The sequence below is a fragment of the Dunckerocampus dactyliophorus genome, chromosome 15, assembly GCF_027744805.1.
Source record: "Dunckerocampus dactyliophorus isolate RoL2022-P2 chromosome 15, RoL_Ddac_1.1, whole genome shotgun sequence".
In the NCBI taxonomy this organism is placed as follows: domain Eukaryota; kingdom Metazoa; phylum Chordata; class Actinopteri; order Syngnathiformes; family Syngnathidae; genus Dunckerocampus; species Dunckerocampus dactyliophorus.
Genome location: NC_072833.1, coordinates 2,744,976 through 2,772,059, shown reverse-complemented (window position 1 = coordinate 2,772,059; position 27,084 = coordinate 2,744,976). Strand labels below are relative to the sequence as shown.

Genomic DNA, 27,084 nt, shown 5'->3' with positions numbered 1-27,084 from the left:
AATAATTATCATCCCTCTTTTTAATGATTGAAAAATAAAATGATACAGCTTTTGTTTTAATTATTTGATTCTACTAATGAAAATAATACAACTATAATAATTTATTATTATTTTAAATATAGGGTATGGTTTATTTGTTTTCTTAACAAGTTCATCACATTTGCAGCGCACAATCTCAACATGTCCAAAAAACAGTAGGAAGAAGCAGAGTTGATTTAACCCGACCCTTTCTACATCTGCATATACTGGGATCATTCAATCACACCATATCTTTTACATGTAGACACTTGACAATATTTCATTTGCTTACATATTGTCCTATTTTTTATGTCATTTATTATAGTCATTAAAATGACACAACTTGGGCCTGTCGAGCAAACAACGTGACGTGCATTAGATAAGGTTGTCGATGCGTATTAATGATACTTCAGTATTTGTGTGCGACAAAAGTAATAGCGAGGAGTTTGAGGAGTCGGGTGGCGTCGGATGAGAGAAAGATGGTGGATGTGGGTTAGGGAAGGGGAGGAGTAAAAAAAAAAAAAGAGGGAGGAGGGAGAGGGGAGGTTTGATAGTGCGACAGGAGCAGAGCGAGAACCAGAAGCAAGGAGGTGTCGGCGAAGGAGCACCTCTCCTCCTCAGCCTCCACCCCGACAAGTCCCGCCTTCGCCACTCCATCCCGGCCGCCTCTGAACTTGAAAGCAAGAAGTGCGCTCTGAGGTACGTTCTGCATCTCCCCTCATTGTACTAAGGAGGTTTGGCATCACTCTAGCAAGTCTTTTTAGTCTTATGGGGGGAATGTTTCGAGCAAAATCGTGTCGGAATGATAAAAATGTCAGCCGTTGACATTTGAAGACTGATAACATTTTCATTTTCATTTGGTCCCAGCACAGCAATGCTAGAATAGATTTTAACAAGAGAAAACTTTGCAGTGATATTATCCGTTGCTTATCTGCATGCGTTTGCATGATTCCATTTGATGCATTTCTTGATGTATGCCTTAAGTATTTAGTTCAGAAAACAACTTCAAATGTGATTATCCGCTTGGCGCAGCAGCTGTGTCCTCGCTATCTGTCCACCACTCTCTTCATTAGTGCCATTAAGGGCGCTGTAATGTTATCAGCAGCATCGATCGGCTAACATGGTCCCAGGGAGGCAATCATCTCGACCTGTGGGACCTCCCTTAGTTTTAACTGTGCTCTTTGTGCACCCAGAAGAAGAGTGTGCAATTATTGAGTGGACTAGCGCAGGGTCTTTGTATGATGTCGTCATACTAACTGGACCCCCCTCTTTCCTGGCTGCATAAGACGATGTAGTATGTAATGTAGTGTCCTGGGTAAACACTTAAACACTCAGCGTATCACATGCATTTAAGAAGACACATCTGTATGACTAATTTAAGAGCAGTGATTGACACACGCAGACTACGAGGCAGGCTCAAGTCCGACTCGATGCATCTATTCATTGCCGCCTGTGGCAGCATCTGTGCGCGAGTGGACTGGCAAAGAAAGTGTACGGAGATCAATGCGAGCAGCTGTTCTCTACACTTCAAACGACGGCGTGTTGTCGGCGCAGCAGCCGCGCTCTGACAGGCCTCGCGTAAGGGAATCAAAGGCTAATGAGACAGTCATCGCGCAAACGCACCCGGCAGACCCATGAATATTGATACAGCTCAGGAGAGGGATGGGTGGCGCCGTGGGTGTGGGGGAGACTATATGTTGGAAGAACTTAAAAGGGATATGTGGTCGTGCACAGGCGCTTCACTGATGGGTTCCTTAGGGGGTTATACATAATCCAAATATGGGTACTACTTCGTGAAGTTGCTGCAACATTAGCTAGCATTCAGGCAACCATCAAACCCACACAGATCATCAGGCGAGCGATGATTATTTCATTTACGTCTTGATCAGGCAGTTCTTACGCGTTTTAGGGTTAACTCATTTGAACCATCACGATTGCCTGGACCTTCTGATTGCGGCGTTTCTATCCCCATTATCGTCTTCCCTGCCTCATGTCTGCAGTGGCTGGACTCAAATACCCACTTGCTTTAAGCCAGAAGTAGATCAACACCTCTTTGTTTGCCGCAGTGAGCCTAAGTACCCAAAAGAGGCCAAATTCGGTCACCACCATCGATCTCCAGGTAATGATCTTTCCGGCGTTGAATATCTCATCTCAACCTACACCCGCTGTCACCAGGCAGGCAAACAAACCAGCAAAAGCAGGACAGGTACAACGTCAGTCGGTCAGGCGGGGTAAGACTGATGAGGCAGGAAGACCATCCCCAGTACGTGGGCGAATGTGCTTCCATCTCGACTCCGGCTCGTAAATCAAGCCTCTGCCCTCTGGGGCCTATCTTCCATTCGCAGACCTTGACGGCGGCGTGTTCTCCGGCCTGTGACGGCAGCTATCGATCTGTCTATCGCGTGGGATGAGTTTGTCAGAGTGGGGATTTCACCCGTCTGAGCACGGTCACTGAAGTGTGCCGTCTTTGGGCTACAAGTTCTGTCTTAATGCCAAGTCAGTGCATCTGTCAGCAGCGTCTGACATCGTTTCAGCCCAGAGTAATATCTGGAGGAGGAGATGTTGGCCTTTCACTCCATACCACACTCGGTAGCTTAGCTTAGCATTCTGTCTAGAAACTGCTCACCTGCTCACCACTTATATTACTTACTTGCAAACATGCAGAAATGACTTCTTCATCAAATTTTTTTCAACAGCGGGTGCCGTTGTCTTCACATAAGCGCCACCTCCGCTGATGAAAGGACTCTGGTAAGTACTGATTATGTGTTGGAAGTGCAGTATGGCAGTTTTCAGGTATTTGCCAGGAACGTGTCCATAAATCCGCATTTTTATGCAGATTAACGGTCCGGAAGCACCTGTTAGTCACAGTCCATTATCTTTGCCACTGGAGCTGGCGGGTTATGTCGGCGGGGGCTGGTATTTAAATCAAATGCAATTTCCAGTAATTTTTTAAAAGCAGTTGTAAAAGTTAAAAGTGGCGCAGTAATGGATTTACAATCCTATTCCGAGCACTAAAGGGCAGCTCGCGCTGACAAAAAAATGAGACCAGTTGAATTATTCAGTCGAGCTAGCGCTGTCCTTTTAACCGCCAATTGGGGGAGGGTTTCATGGCAATCAGGGACAGTTGATCTGCTGCTGCCATTTTGATTTCAAGAGGAAATGAATTGCACGTAGTGGACAGCAAGGAAAAGAAAGAACCCCAAATGTAGCACACTGTATGAATCTTCTAGACTATTATTAGGAATCTCATTATATTTAGAGGTAATAACTGAAAACACTCTTTTTGTTGCAAAGCAACAATAAGTCCCAGTCGAGAGATTCTTCTTCATTCAATGTCTCGAGAGAAATGCAAATATATTGACGTCGGCAGTAATGTTGCGCCACCATGTCGCCGCTGTCTGCGCTCTCTTTGTCCTCGGGCGCTTTCACAGCATTTCTTCATCTTGTTTCCTGAGCCCAGTTTGTGAAACTCAAGCGGCACTGCATGCAAGAGCTCTCCCACTCAACCTCCCGGCCTGCTGAGAGCGCTTGAAAGCAATTTTCTTTTAATCAAGTTCACTATAAAGGCCCTTCTGATGCCAGCCGCAGCAACACAAGCGCACTGCGTTGATTTGCCGATGAGCATTTTATATAAAATACAGTGTACCCACATAATGAGAATTCTCTGCAGTTTATTGCACTCTCAGACAGTTATGAAAATGAAGGCGGCTCTTTTTCGGAAATTGGATTTCACATAACGGGGGCTCATTTTTCAACTTCTTTCAACTACAGGAAGCAGTGTTGCTGCAGCGCAATTCCACACACTTCAGTCGTCATCTGAACTAGCTAAGTAAGATTTGTCATTAAATGTCACGGAACATCATGTACAACTTGCCACTGAAAAGAATGTGTATGAGATGGGTGCTTCAATAACATTGCCATTTTCATCCGTTAGGTCCAGACAGTTGCAGTGAAGCACGATGAAGAACTGGCAACCTGTGAGAAGACTGGTCGTCCAGGGTCGTCCAGGGTCATCCATGACCCACAGGTGGGCCGACTGCCCTTACTGGCTCCTCTTAGTACCAAAAGAAAATGATAGATGGCTGTTTAGATGAGCCATTATAGACCGGGAGCGGTATTTGACAAGACAAATGATCCTTTACGGTATTTATTATGTTTTATAGCAAGAGTCTCCTAGTTCTGTATTCATTACATCGTAAATCCAAGGTTTCCCGTTCAATATCTGTACGTGTGTGAAAACATACATTTATTATTCATTTAGGCTGTATGTGCACAGTGGACTGAAAGGTCACACTCAAAAAGTGGAACCTCCCTGCAGGACTTAGGGGGACGGTTTTTCTATGCATTTTAAAGTGGTACAAACATAGACATCCAAGAATCTGCACTTTTCACTTCTGCTGTGCTGATCCCCAAGCGGGAAAAGCTGGGGGATAAATGCAAAAACTGAGGGTGTATAAACAAATTTCTGCCAGAGCCAAAGCTCTAGCAAAGGGACTCCAGCAAAGGCCATGACTCAGAACATACACTTCCTTCAAATAAATCAATCCTCACAACACTACAGTTAATTTCCATAAAACTCCATTACAAGCAAATGAAATCCCATTGTCATGTAATATCCCTTCAGCTCATTTAAGTTTAAGCAGCACAATTGGAAATGTAATCCTACCTACTTTCCCTTTCCTAATGGAATCCTCAAAAAGAAACTTTATGCAATGAAAGGCGTGAATAAAGACCAGGAATATCTTTTAAATTGGATATCAAAGTGCCTCTGAAGCAATCATTGGGAACCGGTAGGCGAAAGCTCCCTAAACGTGAATAAAACTCCATATTTGTTTGCTAGCTGTCTTTCCCTTAAAGTAAAGATTGTCCCACACGTCCATCATCTCTCCAAATGCTCCTACGGACTAGAGATGTACGAGTAGGCATGGGCCGGTATGAGATTCTGACGGTATGATAACCTTGGGCAAAAATATCGCTGTTTCATGGTATTATAATAACAGCTCTAAAATGTGTTGTTATGAAAAGAGAAAAGAAGTCATTTTTAAACCATGTAACAGAACACAATGAAAGTGGATCAAAACTATTTAAAATAAATACCAAAAGAATATAATAATATCCATCCATCCATGTTCTATGCCACTTATCCTCACGAGGGTCGCGGGTATGCTGGAGCCTATCCCAGCTGACTTAGGGCGAGAGGCAGGGTACACCCTGGACTGGTCGCCAGTCCATAGGCACATATAGACAACCAAGCAGTCACACTCACATTCATACCTATGGATAATTTCGAGTCGCCAATTAACCTAACATGCATGTTTTTGGAATGTGAGAGCAAACCGGAGTACCCGGAGAAAACCCACGAACGCACGGGGAGAACATGCAAACTCCACACAGAGATGCCCAACGGAGATTCCAACCCAGATCTTCCCGATCTCCTGACTGTGTGGCCAACATGCTAACCACTAGGCCACCATGCGGCCCCTAATAATAATATACGGTATGACATAATAATAATAATTAATAATAATAATAAATAAAATGTGGTTCTCGCTGCAGTCTACTGTGGCTAACCCTGCAACTCAAGTCAATATTTTCTTTGGAATAAAACCCCAAAACAAAGCAAAATGCAAATAAATGTAACCAAGTGGCTCAAGATGGTCACAACATTAATAATTGATAAAAAACGTGTAATGGTACGTTAATATTTCATAGTGGTGGAATGTGCAGGTCACACTTTTCCACAAACGTCCGTTTCTGGCTCATGTGGTTGTTGTTGGCAAATGAGTTCAGTTGTTATGTGGTTGTTGCTCAGTGGACAGTAAACGCTTTATACCGCATATCCTCCACTGCTGTCTCGTTGTCAATCTCATTTGGTGACCCTTCCACATGAGTAATGTGTTGACCGACAACGCCGACAACAGCTCGGCCGCACCAGCGGTGCTGAAGGCGAACGAAGCAGTTAACGCGGATGCTTTCTATGCCCGACCTTAAATGGTTTATTTACTCTTATTATGCATACAATATTGGGTAATAGGAGTGTAAAGGTAACTATAAGGGTGTTATTTCATGTCTAGAGAGCTCTAATAATGTTAAGAAATGTATTTATTTAAGGTTTTATATGCTCTAACAATGTAAATTCACTTATCACGGTCGAGTATGGAACCAATTAACCGCGATAAACTATACGGCAATTAACGATTACTGGAAAAAGGCACTGTCCTTTTCCCTTCTTGCCTGAACTGCATTACTGGTGCCTGACAAAGACCCGAGCTTCACTGATCCACACATATGCGATGAAGACTTGAGTTTCACTGACTCATAGTGCTTGCCGAGCAGCTACACCTCGGCTGCCAAACTTGTTGCCCGTGTGCAAGGTGACGGGTGAGTGATGTGAATCGAGTACCCGATTCATGAATGACTCATAAGAACTTGAGTCAGTAGAAGGAATCCAGTTTCCCTTCACTACTACGAACACAATCGTAAGGAAAGTCTTACAGAAGAGGTGTGTTAGTTCTACTTCCTGTTGGTGTATCTGGATGTATAGAGGTCACTGGACATCATCCTCAGTCGTTACCTAAGGGACACACTGCATCACAGATCACCGCGTTTTGACAGACGCTTAATGATTTCTCCTGAGTTGAGCTCCGCTTGCGTCATTTCAGGGATGACCCTGGTGGACTCAGTGCCGGGGACACCTTTCTGTCTGTGTTAATGAGATGACTCCACTCTGTCTACGGGTCACAATGATATTTACCGAAAGCGCTGTAGCGGCAGCGATCCACGCCTCCCCCGCGGTGTTCTCGTGCCTCATTTGCATAGCTTTCAGACTGCCTTTCCTCACACTTTCGCCCCGCTACTGCGTGATCGACAGGCTCCTTCGCACTTCTCTTCAGTTTGTGTCGCACATGTTAATTAAAGCCCCTAATTAGCTTTCCTCACTAAAAGGCTGCATTAAATCAGAGTTGGAATGGCAAATGATTCTTGGCATTAGCATAATTGTGTTTTTGAAGTGTAAAGATCTGGGCATTAGGGATGCTAGCTCACGTTTTTCTTTCAATGATTTGTTGTGTTTTGGGCTTTGAGCCCAAGGGTACATTGGAGGTTGGTTGGTTGCTTGCTTAGGTGGGTTGCAGGGTTCTGGGACCCTACAGGGGCCAAACGCTAATGAGGCCTGCTCCCCTCTGATGGAGGAGATACGGGAAAAACAAACGAGCGATGTGGTACCCTTAGGTGTTCCTGCGCCTGCTGGAGCGGAACAGGATGATGGTGCCATGAGTGACTTCACAATCAGGAAGGAGGAACTTTTCTTGTGGTATTACCGATTACATGTACTCTTGCCCAGTGCTTTTTTCCCAGAATTCTAGCAAAAGACTTTCAGGTACAGTGGTACCTTGGTTTTTATTATTAATTTGTTCCGAAAGGTTTGGCGAATACTGAAAGGTACAAAAACCAAGGTAATTTTTTATTTTAAATCCAGTTAATCCATTAATTAAGCTATACAAAATACATTTTATAGAGAGTAATTATAGTATTACATGCAGAAATCAATGGGAAATAATTATAAATGGAACTTATTGTTGATGCAGACTTCCTGTACATCCTGGCGAGATTGAATACAATAGTGTTTCTCACTGTCTTTATCAAATTGCTGGCGCTGGCAACTTTCTTTTGCCCCATGGAGGGCTATTTAGCAGCGGCACTAAATAAAAAATGCTTAGACAGTGAGTCAGCATTGTGTAGAGTACTTGGTTTTGGCATTCGATTTCTCAGAACAATGTAGTACAGGACAAATGGACTAGTTTGTTACATGCAATATTATACGAAAACCGAGACGGGACAAAATTTGCCAAGATTTTTGGACAAAAACTGGGGCGTACTGTAATCGCAACAACTGTTCCAATCTGATGCTGTGATGCAGATTATGCGAGTCTGATGATCAGCAAGATACAGTGGAAGGTGTTTTTTTTCCCCCTGCCTGTCGCCTTCAGCTTACTGTTGTTCCATTTCCTCCTGCAATATTTCATCCAGCGTCAAGGAATGCCAAAAAAGCAGCTGTTGTGTTTTGCACAGTCAGTACGACAACCAACACAATGTATTTTCTGAAAAACATCAACATGGGCTTCGTTGTTAGTGTCATACACCTGCATTCACTTCTGATTAGCACCTCATCCAGTCATCCAACATGGGAGAAGCTGTCACTAACCTGCAAATGTTGCTTCCACTTTTCACCATCTCTCTCCGGTCAAACTTGCTTTCTGTGGCGTGAAGTTGTCTTCCCAAAGCCTCCGTAGGGAGAACGGGGACGGTATGATAATTGAGAGTGTTGTCATATAAGTCAGTGACCCACGTACATTATAGCAATCTAATTTATCTTATTTATAATGTATTGTGTAAAACTAAGACAAGAACCACATCAAATTAAAAGCACATAATGACCCACCGTCCACCAGTACAAGCCTGAAGCTAGTTTTTCAGACAGATGCTGTTTGATGTGTGTGGTAACGGGCAGTGTGCTAGCAGGAATTCATTTGAGGTTGTGCACATTAGGGCTCACTAACGTCAACAAACTTTACCTTTATGCATTCCCACACAGTATCAGCATTTGGGACTAAATATGAGGTGACAGAAAAACGGGAAAAATACTGCATAGTAGTCTGTCTGTGCAGCGTGGGAGAACGTTAGCACAAGTTGGTTCAAGGACCAGCGAACAAAGTGGGACGGGTTGTCACTCGCCGAAACACAATGCAAAAAAACAACATAAACATGAAAAAACTGTGGGGTTTGTATCTGTTTACAGCGCAACCTTGGTTAGCGTCATTAATTCATTCCAGAAGGTCAGACTCGAACCAAAACGGACGTTAAGCAAATATATTTTTCCAAAAGCAAATAGTGTAAATCCAATGAATCCATTCCAGAAAGCCAAAAATGTCAACACAAAACACATTTTTATAGTTTTACATTTATAGTTTTACATGCAGAAAACCATTTGAAACGCATAGAAATTAGGGGTGTCACAAGATCTCATGAGAAGATTTCTCGTTCAGAAAAAAATGTCTCTTGGGGCACGATAATCAAGAAGTCAATTAATCACACAATAAATGAAAATGAACTACCGGTACATCATTTTGCTGGCCTCATTATATAGCCGTGTGCATGCCTGCATGTTTTCCCCGTCTCTCACCTCCAAACAGGCAGGAAGAGAGTTCACTCTGTGCATTGGTTTCAGCACCTTGGCGCGTTTGTGCCTTAGAACTGTGGGTTCCCTTAGCAGCTCCTTCAGCAGCAGACTGTTACACCCACGGTGTAAGAAGGAGAGGTTCCGCAGGTCGTTCATACCGACCGCTATCAGGCTCTACAACACCTGAACCATTTTGTATTCACTATGTCACTATGCATTCTTCACTTGTGTATCTTGCTTGCTGCTGTAACAAGTGAATTTCCCTGCTGTGGGATTAATAAAGTACTACTACTACTACTACTACTACTACTACTACTAGAACAATGGCATAAACGGAGTGAGTGCTTTTGTCGGTCATATAGTCTGTTTGTCTTGGTGGGTGGAGGCGGGGCCGGTAGCATACACACAGAGTGCAGAAGAGTGTAACGTAGTAGAAATTAAATTAGTAGATTGCAATATATTGTCTTTTTGTTTTGATTGTACCTTTTAAAAGTAATGTTAAAATCTAGTTTCGACTTATTCTCGCTGATGGCATCGTAGACAGGCGACGTATCTTCCGGTTGCGGTTACCCATTTTGTTTAGCTAGCTAATAGGATGCTAACAAGGAAGGACGTTTTGTGATAAAAATATACATTAAGAACACAGTTGGACTCAGACTGTGTATAAATAACACGACAAGACGCACCCATATTGTACGCTAACTGGAGAATGCACGCAAACCAAGGCAAAATTGTGATGTAAATTTTGGACGTTAACCGGAAAACACACTAACCAGGGCGGACGCTAATCAAGGTTACACTGTATTATTTTTTAAATCAAATAATGACCCATATTTTCAAAATGTATTTCCATTTACATCAATTTTAATTTAGTTATTCATAAATATACATTTTTTAAGTGTATATTTTTATCACAGACCGTTGTCGGGCCAGGGACTGAGGTTGGGGACTCCTGTTATTAGTTATTATGGAAGCAGCCAGATATACCATAACGCTGAAGATTCCCGCTCCAGCCCTGAATTCTGCTCCAGGCATGAAAATCCATTAAGATGCACTGGAGGAAGGAAAAGGAGGAATGATGTAAAGAGGAAGACTGAAATTATCACCCCGTCTGTGCTAGGCTTCTTTTAATTTGACAAACCCCATTCCATTTCAGTCAAACGGTTTCAGTTTTTATAGCTGGGCACATATAAGCGCACGCTGTCATATTCTGCAGGCTACAGATGAAATTATGTGGAATGATGTTCCAGTGGCGCACAAAAATACGTTTTTTTTCTGCTTTTAAGTGGGCGCTGGAAAGTGCAAAGAAAATGGGAAAAAAGCTAGAAAGGGCACAGTTGACGAGAGCCAGAAAAGTTGAGAGAATTATGAAGACTCTTGTTTGGTTGTCTAACATTCATTATGTGTGTGTGACTGGTGCTGCTAGGCAGGAGAACAAAGGGCACGACTCCAGCTTTTATTTATACAACAAAAAGACATTTCACCCTGGGGGATTTATGTTGTTTGGCAAAGTTTTGCCAAGTTAATTTGTATTTGTATTTCTCTCTGAGAGAAAATATTGCTGCAGTATGAGCATCGATGCGGCTGACCCATGTGTTCCCTCAGCATCCAACTTCATGCATCTTACTGCTGCGTCCAGTTTGCGTCCAGCTGTTGATCAGCAGGGTTATGTAAAAAACACCTTTTGGTGCATATGGAGCAGGTCTCGCAGTGACGGGAACCTTGGCTCTTTTAGGGAATCGATTCTTTTGTCTTGGCTCCTTTTGGCTCCTAAATGGTTCCTTAGATTTTTTTCCTTAAAAAAATGTAAAATACATTTCTGATGTAAAAATACAATTATTTCAAATGTTTATTGTTTATATGGTTTTAATTATATCATGGGCGTCAAACTCCTTTTCCCCGTGGGCTATATAGCAGTTTTAGTTACCCTCAGTGGGCTGCCACCGATCAGTATCGGCCGATAAGCACGGTATTGGCGTATGCCGATACTTGCTTTATAGCGATCGTCTCCTTCCCACTTCCCCTTCACAAAGCCAAAACAAGCATGGCGGGTGTGTGACTTACCTGTAGTTGTGAGAGTGATATAAGTGTTGCACCCTACAAAATATGCCACGGAAAATGTCTCGCAGGGGCGGTGCGTTAAAAAGCTTTAGTTTGGTGTGGCATTTGGGGGGCGCGCACTTGGCAGGGTGTGGTGAGTTATCAAGGTTCGCGATGTTATCATCGGTCGGGCGCCGGCTAATGTAGCGCCCGTGTGTGCGTGGCAGTTGGAGGTCTAAGGCATACTATGTAGCCCAGGGGTAACCCCCCCAATGAGGTGCCTGCAAGCCTTTTTTTCATTCTAGTTTTTAGTTAATAATGTGAGAACACTAGAAAGAAATTGATTCTGAAATACAAAATGTGAGTTGTGGATACCAGCATTTTGTTAATGTTCTGACCAAACAAGCATTTGGCTTGTTTGGGTTGAAATAAGCTATGAAAATAAATGTTGCAAAAATGAGTGTCTCTTGGCCATTTTCATTTTGGAAAAGTAGCTGTCACAAGAATGAATTTAATGTACGTATGTGATTGGTTCAATTAGTCCTTTCATTTGTCATTTATATGCATTTATATGCATTTCACCAACTTAGCCGCTTTGTTGCAACTCTTTTTCCAAAAAGCGACTACTGACAAATGAAGCAACTTCTTCTCATGCTATGGAGACTTCTGGAGACGTGAAAGCATGTATCGTTCTTTAGCTTGGGTTATGATTCTGCGTAGCTACTATGTCATCCCTTCCGATGCCGTCTTGATCCCTGTGTAGCTCTTTGTCGGGGTTAAGTGCTTGATGTGCAGTTCTCTGCAACTCTTGTTAAGCGATTATTGTACATTTTTGACAAGATGGGCTCAGGAAAACACAGGAAATGGCCAATTAAACAATGACGTCACTTATCGACTTTAGCCAATAGGTACTTTCCTTCCTGAGGAGTTGCCAACACTGGGCTAAGCTACCATTTTTCTTATTTTCCAAAAACGGGAGAAATGTGCGATGGTTTCACTAAATATCCTACAACTTTCCGGCTATCTGCCTTGTTTGTTGTGCATAAACCAAATAGAAATAGAAACCTGTTCAATTGAAGTGTGCTTTTCTTGTTTCCCAACATAATCCACCCTGTACTTCCCTCTCAATCTTAATATACTCAAGAGATTCAACCATATTTTAAGGCAGCAATATCTGTCAAGGTGTTATATGGATCCTTCCACAAGTTCATTGAATACCAACAGGTTTGCACTTGATGCAGCCAAGATAAATGGTGTATTTTTTTAGAAATGACAAGAGCCACCCTGATGGGCTTTCAAGGAAGAAAATGTTTTGTAGTCACACTTTGTGCACTCAACGTAATAACATGCAATCAGCAGACGCGCCGTGATAACAATGACATGTTCCTCTTCTCAATCTTACATAGACAATTTATGTGATGGCTCCTCATCAGCGGTCCACTTCCAGCCTCTCTCTTGTTAATTCAACTAACAAATAACAGCAAACCGCATTTGCATGAACAGATTGGTCAAGTGTGTGTACGTAACTGACACAATAGCAATGACAGGAGGAAAAATAAAGTGATATTTTCATCTGAAAGCATCATTTAAGATTGGGGGGAGGAGCGTGAAGGGGCATCTTAATGTCACAACGCAGATATGACAGGTACACACTCACACAACACGCACACACAACCTGCGCAGCCTTGATTGAGTGTAAGTGTCTGCGTTGGCGGTCAAGGTCAGCTGATAATGGGCGAGATTGAGGACAGGGTGAGGGAGCGGCGGGGGGTGGTGGTGGGGGGGTTCGCCAGCCGTCTCAGGTAATGAGATTTACGACCCTGAGCTCTCTCTCTCTCACCGCATCCCCATCCACCGGCTAACATGATTTATAGATCTAACAGACGTCACCTCGCCCGCCGAAGATAGAGGCTTCGCATTATCACTGAGGCAAAGTCATCTGTTCAACAGGGCAAGAATGTACGCCATATATGTGGGCGTGTGCACTTGACACATAATCAGCATGTTGGTATTGTTGTCACTGTCAATGATATTCATTGCAAAAAGCAGCTTTTGCAATGATGGCTTTTTGAAGGACCTATTGTAGGGTTTAATGAGCTCCACTGATAAAAACATCATCAGTTGCTTTGTTATTAGTCTGTAGATGGACATACCTGGCATCATTTGCATTTGAAAATAGGGGACATTTTACGGAAAATAACGAAAACAAGAAAGTAAGTGCTAAGACCAGACTGCCCACTGCCAATGCACTGGAATGGGATACAAAATTTAACCGTGGACTTTTTGGTCCAGACCGCCCCAATACAATCCGCACACATATATCGACCCAAAGGCTGGAAAAACACAAGCAGAAAGTAACACCGTGAAATATTACGTGACAAAACTCAAATATTACAAAACACAATGCTGTCGGCTGGGTAGGTTATTTTACATTCTGCTGTTTTTTGCTCACCGGCCAGTCCAGGGCGTACCCTGCCTCTTGGACAGGACAGGCGTTAAAATCACAGCAAAGAGCATGAAAAAATTACAAATATATAGGAGAACATGCGTCAGAAGCGCTCTCTCTGTGTGACAGAGGATGTGTAAACCTCAACACCCTCGTTTATACGACAACCTGTCTTTCTCAGACTGTTTCCGAGGGGAAAAATCAAGGTCGATATGGTATTTTAAAATGACATATTTGCAGGATCTACCTTGTTAGCTAAATGTAACAAATGTGTGGCTTGAGGGGAGAAACTGATTTAAAACTGTAATTAAAACGTTCCAAAGAAAGTAAAAGAAAAAAACCCATAAAACACGATTAGCACGAGTAATAAGATTACACTGATGCTCTACCACTATGCGCGATGCTAACCCTCGAAATAAAATGACATTCAACAGTAACAACACACACATAATGCTATTGTTCCGGAAGACCAATGCCTGATGTCTGCTCAGCTCTGTTTACTTACGCTTCTGAAAAAAACAAACAAAGGAAAAAACAATATGCTGGCAGCCAGATTGGCTCCCAATAGATGCAGTGTTAATATTTGCACTAGGCCTTCTGTACGTGTTGGAAAATATGCTAGATTGGATTTGGAGCGCACGCTTACACACATAAACGCGTCGAATCCCTTCAGTTGTTTGCTCTCACGCAGTCACTGCGTATTTTTGGACGGGGGGGTGGAATTAAACCAATAATCCCCCCCACTGCTAAGCTACAGCCTAGCGGTTATTGATGTGCTTGCTTCTTCTTATTGTCTGCAGTATGTTGTGCTCATATTCACAGTGTGTCTGCCTTTGGGGCTCAGTCATATTCAACAAAGTGACAGTGAGGGGCTCAGAGCCACACAAGCAGCTGTGGGATTCCAGGCAGAAACATGTTGGGAAAGAATATGAATGCCCCCATATGTGTTTAGCCTGTGAGTATTTTCATGAAGGAACATGTGCACATGAATTTTTAATTGCAGTGAGCGTGCACCGAGACGTGTTGCGAGAAACAAATCTCAGCACGGGCCGCCAAAACACTCGGATAAGGGTACTATTCATATTACTATCTTTACTACAACAATTACTCTCTCTGGGTGGGCATACTGTCATGGAGCGTAATGGAGCGTAGCAGTTCATGAAACACTGTATGTAAGAGAAACACTATTGAAAAGTTAGTTTTGCTAAAATAAGTACACTCATCACGGGCTCGAATGTCTTTTTAAATTTTGATCTGATTTATTTGAACCGTTTGTTTTGTAAGGTGGAATGATTATACCTCATACATCTTCAATGATTTGTAAAAATAAGACTTGGGTGCACAATTTGGAATTTATTTCCAATGTAAGGCAAACCTCGTTTTTTGTACACCTCAGTGACGAACATTTTTGCGAAAGTTTTGCTTTGGTTTTTGTACACTGGTTTTTGTACACTGTGTACTGTGTACTGTGTAATATTGCATATAACACCATGAAATCAAGTGTCCAAACAAAACACCCTACTTTTTATTGGGTGCGACTGCTCAATAACCCGCCATGGGGCCAAAGAAAGCTGCGAGAGACAGCAATTGGATCAAAAAAAAGGTGAGAAACACTATTCAATCTGTCGCCAGGATGTACGGGAAGTCCGCCTCAACAATAAGCTCCATCCATTCATCACTACAATGTATTTAGCATCGTTTTTGGCATGTAAAACTATGATTATTGTCTATAAAATGTATTTTTTATTCATATTCAGAATAATTGGATTTACCATAATTTCTGGTCTATAAGATGTTATTTTTTTCTCACACTATAACCCTGCGGCTTATACCCTTGATGCGACTAATTTATGGTCACATTCATAATCTCGCGACATCTCGTATACTTGAGAACAGCCATTCCATGCACACGCCCTCATCATGGAAAACAAATGCATATGATGCAGCTTTCAAGTTAAAGGCGATCGATCTAGCGACTTTTGCTCAAGTCTGCCAGTGGACCCTGACAACATGGAGCAGTGTAAAAAAATCCACTATCACCAAGGGTGATTAAGAGGCCAGTACAAGCTCAGGGGCTAATTTGCTTCTAGACGAATGTGACACTGAGAGCGACAACGAAAGAGAGAGAGAGAGACTGGCAAAGTGTATGACGAAGGAATTATGAGGCTGGAGGAAGATGTAGACAGCGATGCGTGACACTGATACTCTCTGCTAGACTATTGTTTAACTAGCCGTATTACACACACTGTTCGGCACTGTTTGGAAAAAAGCATTTACAATTGTCCCTTGTTCAAGTCTCGTCAGCGAAAAGTGATTTTCCCTAAATAGGATTAAGTATTAATAAACTGAATATTTTCATAGTTAGGGTTTACACTGTTCTAAATACTGTTTTTAACATTGTTAGAGACCTAGAGACATGTAATAACAACCATCTAGTCACGGCTACATTTTCATTACCCAATGTACTGTAGTAGATGTAATCAGACACATAAATAAGATAACATATACTCACGCGTTAGCAGTTCCTTGTTTTTTTATGGACAGCGCACTTCCTACAGTGGCTGTTGTCTCATCAATGTATTGTAATGGCGGCTTTAAATGGCTTTACACTCGTATTACCCATTATAGTAGACAAAATAAGAGTAAATAAGCCATTTAAGATGTAAATAAAACTCCTGTGTGTCACAGTCAATGTGTTCCCTAGTGGACCTTAGTGGCAGGCAGACAGATGTGCAGGAGACAGGAAGTGCCGTCAGAGGTTCAGAGTTGACTTTTAGTTTGTCATGGGTTATGGCCCCAAGAGGAGCCCCTGTTGTTATTATGTTATTATTGTTGTGCTTGTTGTGAGGTGATTTAAACTGAATAAATGCCACGACCACGTCTCACCAAACACCGACACCTAGTGGCCAATGCAGAATACTACATTCACAATTACAGTGCTTCTTCTGCCTTTTGCCTATTTATCCATTTTTATGCTTGAAAATGCCTAATTTAGGCCAAGAATAAGTACAATTTGCTTACATATGCATATTCTTTTTCTTTTTCTTTTTTACTAACAACTGGATGTATTCAACCACAAAACAGAGATCATTTATTAATTAATTACTTTGTGAAAAACTGGGATAGAGTGAGTGTGCAAAGTTTGAACCGTGACATAGGAACGACTGTGTTTAATTAAAAGTTTTTTAAAAAATCTGTGCAACCTTGTTGTGTAAATAAATATTTAATGTCACAACGTGGACACCTGTGGCTTATAGACAGGTGCGGCTTATATATGTACAAATCTTTTTCTCTCTTTAAATTTAGTGGGTGCGACTTATATTCCGGTGCACTCAATAGTCCCAAAATTACAGTACATGATTTCCTTTGGGAAAAATTGTCTATTTTACGTACATTTTGGTTTTCGCTCGACCTTTTGGACCGCCTTAATGATGAAAACCGAGGTTTTACTGTAATAAGTAGTGCTGTAGTTTCCGGTATGTCTTTTGACATGACAAGGCCAAGCTCTACAAACTTCTTCTTTGTGATCATATTTGGTAGTGTCTTTTTGGAGAGCATAAAGTATTTGTGTGACAGCACATTGTCAGCCAAGGTGAGGCATTCACTGTACCAACTGTCAAGCATGTTGGTGGTAGCATCATGCCTTGAGGCTGTTTTAGTAGACAGCGATTCTAAACAAACATGGCAGGCTAACAATAATCTTCTGAAATGGCCTTTCGAAAGCCCCAACCTTAACCCAATAGAACATTTGTGGACTATGTGTGGAAAACAGGTCCGTATCAGGAAACCAACCAGTTCAAGGTAAGTTTAATTCTGCCAAAATGAGTGGCCAACTATCTAGCAAGAATTAAGCCAGAAGCGAGCTGAAATTTGCTGAGGGACATTTAATTAGTGGGGGTCCATGGATACAGTATATTTGAACCTCGCTTTTATATGTAGTATAATTGTTCCACCCTAGAAAAAGAATGGTGCAAATAAAGCACAAAGGGCCCAAAATTGATATGACATGCATCGCCATGATCAGTGTCCGTAAACTTCCATTGAAGTGCTTTATAGAAATGACATCGGATGCTTTATTGGTTCTCACTGAGTGAAATGGAGAACATGTTGTGCTCTTAACACTCTGTATAGCCAGTAGCAGACACCTGAAACTGGTGCCACTGTCTTCAAGTCTTCTGAAATAATCTTTTATCCTCTCTCCTGCATTTTTATCTCATCTTGCACATTGTCTCCTTGTGGGTGCTCGAGCCTGCTGGCGAGTTTGTCACTTTGACGGCAGGTGGGAGGAGAGGCGCAGTGGCAGGGCAAAGCACCAGGCATACTCTGTCTTGGCGGTGGTAGATAGTGAATACTACTAAAGGTGATAATAATAGTCATTGTCAAGTGAGGTGTTGCTGATGGTTAGTCGGTGCTTTTTCGTTCCTGGCTGATAAATGGTGCCTGATTTACTTGGCTTCCAAACGTAACATAAAACATGCATGTTGACCAAATGCAGCCAGATTAATAGACAGACCCTCACTCGATTCGAGCACAGTGTCCTAAAACATCCCCGTTTTGTTCCAACACAAGAGTGAGTGTTGCCAGCTTGGAGCTTAAAATGGCTGCTGAAAGTCAGAATACTGGAGCTGAACCAAGCCCGGCAGACGGTGGACATGCGTGCGGCTGGATGGCTGGGTTTCGAAGGCAAGCAGCTTGTTAGGGTGGAAATGGATTAGCGAGCGGCACAATGGGAGTCTTAGGCGTGTCTGCGGTGTTGTGTTAAAGCCCTGCCTGTGTTGCCCCAGCTGCTAGACTCATTTATGCCCAGCGGTGCATGCAGCAGCCGGCACTCTCGCACAGGGCTTTTTCTAATTGCCGTGGTTTTCTCCTATGCTTCTGCATCCATCAAAGAACTGAATTGACCTGCAGCGCCGTGCAGTTTTTGTGTTTGTCACACACCGCCGGTAGTCGAATTATTTTTGCACAGTTATTGTTGCGCTGCGAGAGACACTTTGGAGATGTTTTTACAGTAAGCAGGTTCTACATGGCCTGCGGGCTGGCATTCAAAAGTCACATAAGTAGTGCACAGCTTTATTTCAAGGTCACCGTAGAACCAGCGGTTGCAATCGTGAATTAGAACAGCCAAACAGTCCTAATTTAGATACCCACTTCCTACATATGCATGAATTCTGTCATGCATTATTCATAGGCAATAATGGCTTCTTCTTTAAACCATGCCTCAAAGTTTTGTGGGAAGTGGCAAAGTCGTTTTTGGCAAACAAATAAACAAACAAAGATGGTGTAACCATAACAACGGTGGAGCAAATTCTCTATGCACAATGTACGGTGGCCGACAGGGACAAACACACCGCAACGTCCAAGTACGCCAAACGCAGAAATGATCCAAAAACCCACCACCACTATAAAATGCATGCAAATTAAAAATGCCGCAATCAAACGTTGCAGGATAAGAAACAAACGCAAAATAAAAATGCTGGACAGCCCTGGCGTAAATAGACAAACACAAAAAACTGTGAGCTGGCATTGCTCAACTACAATCTGGAACTCCTAATGCTGACACCCCTATTGAAAAGCCAGCATTTCAAGAAATGCTGCAAATGTTTGTCACACAGTACCGATTGCGTGTGATAAAATAACAAACGACGGCAATTCCACAACTTTACAGAGTGAAAGATGACATATTACGGGAAATATTGCATTATTCTGATATATTATTATTTATTATTATATATTATCACAGTGGTTTATTTGGTCTAAAAAAATGTTGTTAATAATATCTTTGAGCATCAGTTTGTGTGACAATCAACATTTCAAAACGCACTTGCATTGTTTTGTGACTCGGTTAAATAAAAAAGTTTGTCCAGTCATTTTCTTTATCGTACTTAAAATTTATGTTCAAATTTCATCTCCTCTTGTGCATCGTCTCGTGCATCGTCTCGTCTTGTGAGCTGGTGACACCCCTAGCATTTGTTTTTGATCTTGCAGCGTTTATGTGATCGCAGCATTTTCCCATTGCTTATGTTTTATGTTGTTTGTGTGTTTGGATCATTTCTGTGTTTGGAGTGTTTGGACCATAACCATGTCCTTCAAATTACTTGTCAAAAGTAAAGATTCACATTTGTGTTGGTGGATAAAGAGGCTTAAAGGGGAGGTGTAACAGCTTTTGAAGAAGACATGGCCTTATTCCCATACATTCATCCTTTATCTGCCAGCTATTCTGTGCAGGGGACACAGCGCAAGAGGTTCACCTTGGACAGGCCGCCACACTGTCACAGGGCTGTGCTGTGCAGATAAGCAGCCACAGGGGCTTCCATCTTTTAAGACATTTGACATGTCACAGTTGGAAAAACACAAGTCTAAAAAAGCAAATTAATGATGTTTGAATCCCATTGAGCTCCTTAGATTCCGGCTCTTTGCATTGTACATTCAGGCTCAATGTCACAGCGCTGTGGCTTACTGGGATACTTGAATGCGGCGTAATCGCATTATTAACACCTTTTGCTCTTCCTGCTATGACGGCTTAAAGCCACAAAAGCCTTATCGTGCACTCATTCACACAGTCTCCAGGTAAACTGTGCAGCAAATATCATCTCATTTTTCCCACTGGGAATATGCAGAAGGAAAAAAAAATCTTATCAATACCTGCAACTGTATTAAAGTTTGTATGCTTGAATAATTCACAAACAAGGCACGTTCAGAAATGTTATTTTGCATGTGTGACATGTGGCGTGGAAGCGCCGCCTGGCTAAATTAAGATTGACGTGGCCCTAATGCCCTCTGCAGCAAACAAATATAATCAACAATCCTGTTGTGCCCCAACCAGACCCCCCTGGCACTCGTGCCATCCGAGCACGACAGAGATTGATTTTGTGAGCGTTTGAGAGGATGACAGAAAGATGAATTTATTCTGTGACTGTCACAGTATCAGCCTCGCTGTTTAAATATTCATTTCTCATGTTATAATGCAGTGGCACTGATATTATTCCGCTGCTGCTTCTGCTTTGCATTTTTTTTTCATGACATGTCATGCATGTATTGTGAGGATTAAAATCCCCCTTATCCCACCCATCAGGGCGATACAGCAGATTTAATAATAAAGGTGTCTTTACTAAAAAAAAAAAAAAGCATGTTTACCGTTTGCAAGCTGTGTAATGAAATAAAAGCCGTGAAGGGCGAAGAGATGGACTACTGGGCAGGTCACGTCCATCTGCAATGCACTTATCAGACGGGGATTTTCTGGAAGTGTCACTCGCTGTAGGAAGCCTTCAAGGCCCTCGGGAAAAGGGGACGCTGGGGCTGTGACAGGGCTATCTGCCTCTGACAGCCCAAAGACCTAAAGCCGGATGGCTGGGGCAGATAAGGCGGCGACAACACACACAAGCACACACATCGACTGAGGCAACACACAAGCAAACGCTGGCATTCACTTTGCATTAACAAATTACCTATTGCCTGACCACTCGCTGGTGTGCACACACACATTCACACTCGTCGGGGCCCTGTCTGGCAACCAGCGAGGCTTCCCATTAGCTCTGCTGCAGTGTGCAGAGTGAGGAGCGCTGGGGCGAGAGACATCAATTTGCTTCCTCTAATGCGCTCGCTGCCCCCACAAGACATATTGATTATTTCTTCCCCGCAAAGCGACAAATAGCAATTTCGGGGGCATAATGGAGATAGATGGTTGGTTTATAAGAAGGCCCCGAAGAAAAGTTGTAAGGGGGTTGGGGGTGGGGTGCGTTCTCCCCCTTGCATCTCTTTCTCACCTTTTCACACCAAGGGAGGAAATGAATGAAGTAGGGTGTGGTAAATCTAAATAAAGGGAAGGGAGTGAAAGATGATCTTGGCGGAACTTTTTTCAGTGGGTGCGCAGATGTTGAGGCGGTCCAGCAATGCAACACTGGATACGGCCCCCCCTTTTTCGACGAGTGCCACCTCCTCGAGTCTTAATGGTGCTACTGCAGAGAGCAGCTGGTGCCGCAGTGTTTGCTCTGCCTCATGCATCTACATCAGGGGTGTCCAGACTTTTTCCACCGAGGGCATACTGGAAATCAAAGGGTGCACTGGGCCACTTTGACATTTTTATATATTTTTTTATTTTGTAAAAAGCCTGAAAAAAACTTGATATACAGTTGTCCCTCACTATATTGCTGTTTGAATATCGCTCCCTCACGTTTAAAAAAAAAAATTACAGACAATATGTAGTATTGTGGTCACTAGGCATCAGTAATGTTATTAGACTTGACGGTAGATTACATTACCTACCTTTCACACGCCATGGAGACTGGCTGAGACGGTCATGCCATGGCTGAGATTGAGTGAAAAAAAAGGTTCTCCTCTCATTCTGTGTGGAAGTGGTAGGTTTTTGAGTTCTTTGTTCTTTTTCCCCACTCCGTTTCAAACTCCATTTCTTTAGTTTAGAATAAGTAAGACTAAGGAGAGGCTAACTAGTTAGCTCGGTAGATAAGATAAGATATAAGATAAGATATGCCTTTATTAGTCCCACAAGGGACTAATACACAAATTCCAGGTTTACAGCAGCAAAAGCAAAGTAAAAAAGCACACAAGAGCATAGAAAGTGCAAAATCAAGATAATACAATCAAGAAGTTATATACACTATTTACAGCTATGTACATGTTGATCAGCCACAGCTTTATTGCATGATTATTGCACGCTTTATTGCACGGTTATTGTACAGGATTATTGGAGCAGTTTATATTATGGAGTCTGACGGTGGCTGCCGTCTCTAATGTCCCTGCAGTGATACCGTAGCCTGCGCAATGTGATGTAAAGACTAATAGGAGTGTAAAAGTGACTATTTCATGTCCACATAATAATGTTTAGAAAGCCATAAACAGGTTTGCTATGCTCTAACTATGAAAATATGCTGTTTATTAATATTGAATCCTACTTTGCGGAAATTCACTTATCACGGTCAAGTCTGGAACCACTTAACGGCAATAAACGAGGGGTTGAATTTCATTTCTACAATGTGCAGCGGGCCAATAAAAAACATGCTGTGGGCTGCAAATGGCCCCTGGGCAGCACTTTGGATGCCCCTGATCTACATGTTAGCTCTATTGCTGCCGCAACATCTAACATTTGAAAAGATAACCAGAATGTTAAAGTTAAGTAAGAAATAGAATATAACTATACATGAGCAATGTCATTTGCTGCCGCTCGCTGCCCTTTACTTTCATCCACTGATGGAATCAGCCAAGCACAGCCCCATCCAACTTATCCATGGACCAATTTCGGTGTTCAGTGTCACGTTCAAGAGGGAGCGTCTCTGTAGGGGCCAGGGGGGATCGAACAAGCAATCTTCCAATAACAAGATGGCCACTCGACCACCTGAGCCATGGAGGGAAGCCGTTTGTGAATTTATGGTCCCACTCTGACTACTCACCACCGCCTCCAGTGGAGTAAAGTCATACTGACAGGATCGCAAGTGTGTCACATTTAATTGGACTGCTGATGATTGGAATTGACGGCGTAGTGATGTTTTTAACCTGCATCGGTGTCCCCGGTGTCATTTATAGCCCGAAATGATCAGATTTCTCAATTTTTCTTCCTCTTATTGCAGACAGCCCATGCAGCGATGTCGCCTCCAGCTATAAGAGCCCAGCGTGGCCTCAGCCTCCATGAGGTAAACGAGGTAATGCACTGCTCATCACACAAGCCCCGACTGATAGGAATGGGTTTAGCCGCACACAACCCCCCACCCCCTCCTCACCCCGCACCCATCCACCCCAAAAAAATGATGTCTGCATGTGATAACTACTGAGAGTTAATGGACTTCCAGCGTCCGGAAACTTTACTTCTCATGGGGTCACTCAAAGTAGACAAAAAGGAGCATAGCAGCATCCATACCCTTGCAGCTCTCTTTAGGAAGCCTGTTTCACATGAAATGACACCCAGTGTTTAATGTATTTCGCTGCCATTTTCATAAGCCAGTGTGATATATATTCCACGTTCTCCCCTTTTGTTGCATTGCATAGTCTGCAAATAATTTACAGTGATTGTGATTCAAGCCGCAGAACGGGAGAAAATATTGCAGGGGCGTGTGCTCAGCCTCTTTTATCTCGGTAAGCTGTCTTCCTCCAATAGCTTGAGCCTCCTTTGGTCGTGAATATTTCATGCACTCACTCCTCACTATCTCATCTCTGAAGCCACCATCATTGTCTAGTCACCAAAAAATCTTGCAAATCACAGATGGACTTGTTGTTTTGTGCGTAATTATTAATAATTCAGTATTTTTTAGTACTTGTTTTAGTGAGCAACGCTTTTATGGTTGATATTTGTACACAATGCATGTAGAGCCACGGCTGCTTTGTTAAAAACTATTGATAAAGTTTTTCTGTTCCTTGCTGAAAATATTACACATTATTTAAATCAACAAATAGGCATTAATTTTGTCCCTTGTGACCACCGGGTCCAGCAGCGACACGGGTTGTTGATTTCAAATGGTTTTCAGTCTTCTAAATGTGAATAAAGTGGCTATGACAGGCCTATTTGGTTTTTTTTGGTTGTTGTAATGGATTACAGCTTTAATTGTATGCAACAAGCCCGCAGCGGGCCATTAAGCATGGTAAATTATTTCCAAAGCTGGTTTGAAGAATTGCTAAAACTTCTCGGACCGTCCCAGCGCCTTTTTTATACCCCGCCTCCTCCTTATCCATGTAGTTTGCGGAATTGTAGAGGAAGCTTTTTTAGAGCACATGAAAACCGACACCCTTAATGAAATGGAATTCTTAAACACCACCGGCCGGTCCCCGGCAGAGTAATAACGCATCCTTCCCCAGAGACGGAGCAGGCCTAAATTATAGGAAGCAGGCCAGACAGGGAGAAGTGACACAGAAGCGCAATGCAAAATGAGCTTATTATCCCTGTTGCTGTCAACATAGCCAAGCTGTCAGTGATCACAACAGACATGTTATATACCACGACGCTATTAAAGGCACAGCGGCCCTGATAAGACGACTGGTCCACACGTGTGATGAAACCAGATAGGTGAGATGGAAAGGAAAGAGGTGAGAGGGGAAATTAGGTGGAGCTGTTGTTAGCAATAGAATGGATGATGCAAGAATGTCAGCCTGCATGAAAACAAAAGGAGTGATGGGATGATAGGAAGATGCAAGATGTTTGATGTTTTGGATGGAGGGATGCTGGAAGGGAGGAGGCGGTGGGGGGCGCGGGCTATTATCCGCCATCGATTTACTCCAGTCAGAGATGGCTGGATGTGTAATGAAGTGTGGGATCTTGGGGTTGCCGTGCTGCGCCTTACAGCTTTTAGCACATATTGTAGGATTTTTTAAGCAGGGCTGCAACTAACGCCAATTTTGATAGTCGACTAGTCCTCGACTAGTGAAACGATTGATCATCCAGTAAATGTGGATTGTTGTTAGTCATTGTGCTAATCTTGACACATTTCTTCATTTAAAAAAAGCCATTTTATTTCACATTGCTACTCAATAGACAAAAGACAGATAGAAATTTGAGTGAAAACCAAGGACAGTCAAGGTGTACTTGGACAGCAACGGCGCACCATTTGTTTTCTTGCCTTTGTTTTTGCTCAGATAGCGTGTACATATTGTATGTAAATGTACTGCATACACGCAGAGCCGGCTAAAATTGCCATGACCTCCAGGGGGGCAAAAATCACCTTCTATATCAAAACTAGTGAGTGCTATTAATTCTTAAAATAGAAAAGCTCACATTAATTCAAATGCAAAGCAGTGCCCAATTAATATCACTATCAAATACGTCTCTTTAATTTTGTACATCATCTTGCATACAGTTGAGTATCGGTATTTTATATAGCTTTTGTATGATCATTTTATTTATTTTTTTATCTATAGTTGCAGAGTGAAAATGTAGCTTTTATATAGAGTTACAGTATTTGTGCAAAGTATGTGATTATTACATTTTTTTATTGTGGCTTTTCTATTTATAACTCATGACTATTTTGACTTAATCCCTTATTTTGTGGTATATTATATTTTAGAATTTCTTTGCATTTACTTGTAATGAGTTGCCTTGGGTATGGTGGCCGACAAGTGCAAAACACTTCAACGAAAAGCAAAACAAATTACAATTAGACCACCCAGAAGGGGTATTGTACTCCTCTTGTATCCTCATTGAAATATTTGATGGACTCCTGTAGTACATCTGTTCTTTCCGTCTGGTAAGTACCATTTAACAACTCCAACGACCGGCCACATGTGCAACAAAATGGCGTCAAGCAGCTCAAGTGTGTGCCACAAAGCGGGCAAAACATGATGCCAATGTCCTCCATTAAATGTTACTGCTTCCTGTCCGATTCGTGTGGTACAATCCCCTTCTGGGTGGTCTAATTTTAATTAGTTTTACTTTTTGTTGAAGTGTTTTGCACTTCTCGGCCACCAACATTAGCCAGAAAAAGGGAATGTACCAACTCCTCGGAGCTGATTGGTCCAAACGTTTTGGTACATTCCTCTTCCGGGTGGTGTCCTTATAATTAATTGCCTTTGCTTTTTGTTAACGTGTTTTGCACTTTTCGGCTACTGTACATTGGGTAACACGTGATTTTTCAAATTAAAGACGGCGATAAAACCAAGACCGTTGATTTTCTTTTGCCAGCTATGTAAATCGCAGATGGAGTGTGAGTCGCAGATGCACTGACACTCCTAAACAGTATTTTGGCCATTTGCAGCACTTCATCAAAGTGCTATTCCACCCCATACATCTCCCAAAATATTTAGTGCATCAATTTCCAGAGAACACACAAACACAAAAACGTTTTCAGTAAGAGAAGTAATACGATATAAAATACAATTCGAAAATAATGGAAGGGAGTGAGCAAGGAACACAAACATATGGAAAATGGTAACATGTGAAACACAGGAAGTGATCAGACGAGCAGTAATCACTGAGACATGGAGAAGGGGTAGGATGAAAGAAGCTTCTTCCTACTCCTTTTCAGACATGTTGAAAGTATATAAGTGTGGGATGTACTTGAATGTAACTTTGTTCAACGTGTTGGAAATAAAATAAAGCATTACCAATACCAATTAATTAGAGCAGCCTCTAGTGATGCAATGCTGAAAGAAACCCCAAGCCCAATTACCACGCACCGAAGGGCAACCTAAAGAATAAGGTAGTCTCACTTCCATCCTAGCTTCCATCCCTTATGTTCCCTCTCATCCCGCATCTTTTTTCCCCCCACTGCCGCGGCCTCTCCTGGTCTAATCCTCTGCTCGACATGCTCCCTCTTTGTTCTGCGACCCTGACAAGCCATCTCATTCCCTCGCTCGGAGGACAGTCCCGGTGTGCTCGGGATAATGGAATGAAATGCTGGCGCGATAAAGCTCCAAGGATCCTGGGAGAAAACACAGGAGTGTGTCAAGCAGGGTGATAACACTCTAT

The 27,084-nt window shown here is 42.5% G+C and overlaps 1 protein-coding gene across 1 annotated transcript in view; it reads left to right on the top strand.

Annotated features, from left to right (window-relative positions):
• The first annotated feature begins 587 nt into the window (after nucleotides 1-587).
• Nucleotides 588-27,084, top strand: part of zgc:113263 (uncharacterized protein LOC503753 homolog) — a 62,583-nt gene continuing 36,086 nt past the window's right edge. The window contains exons 1-5 of the mRNA XM_054752510.1: nucleotides 588-717; nucleotides 2,715-2,766; nucleotides 3,790-3,847; nucleotides 3,953-4,045; nucleotides 23,264-23,335. The gene's annotated coding sequence lies outside the window, so the exon portion shown is untranslated. The remainder of the gene's footprint in view (nucleotides 718-2,714; nucleotides 2,767-3,789; nucleotides 3,848-3,952; nucleotides 4,046-23,263; nucleotides 23,336-27,084) is intronic.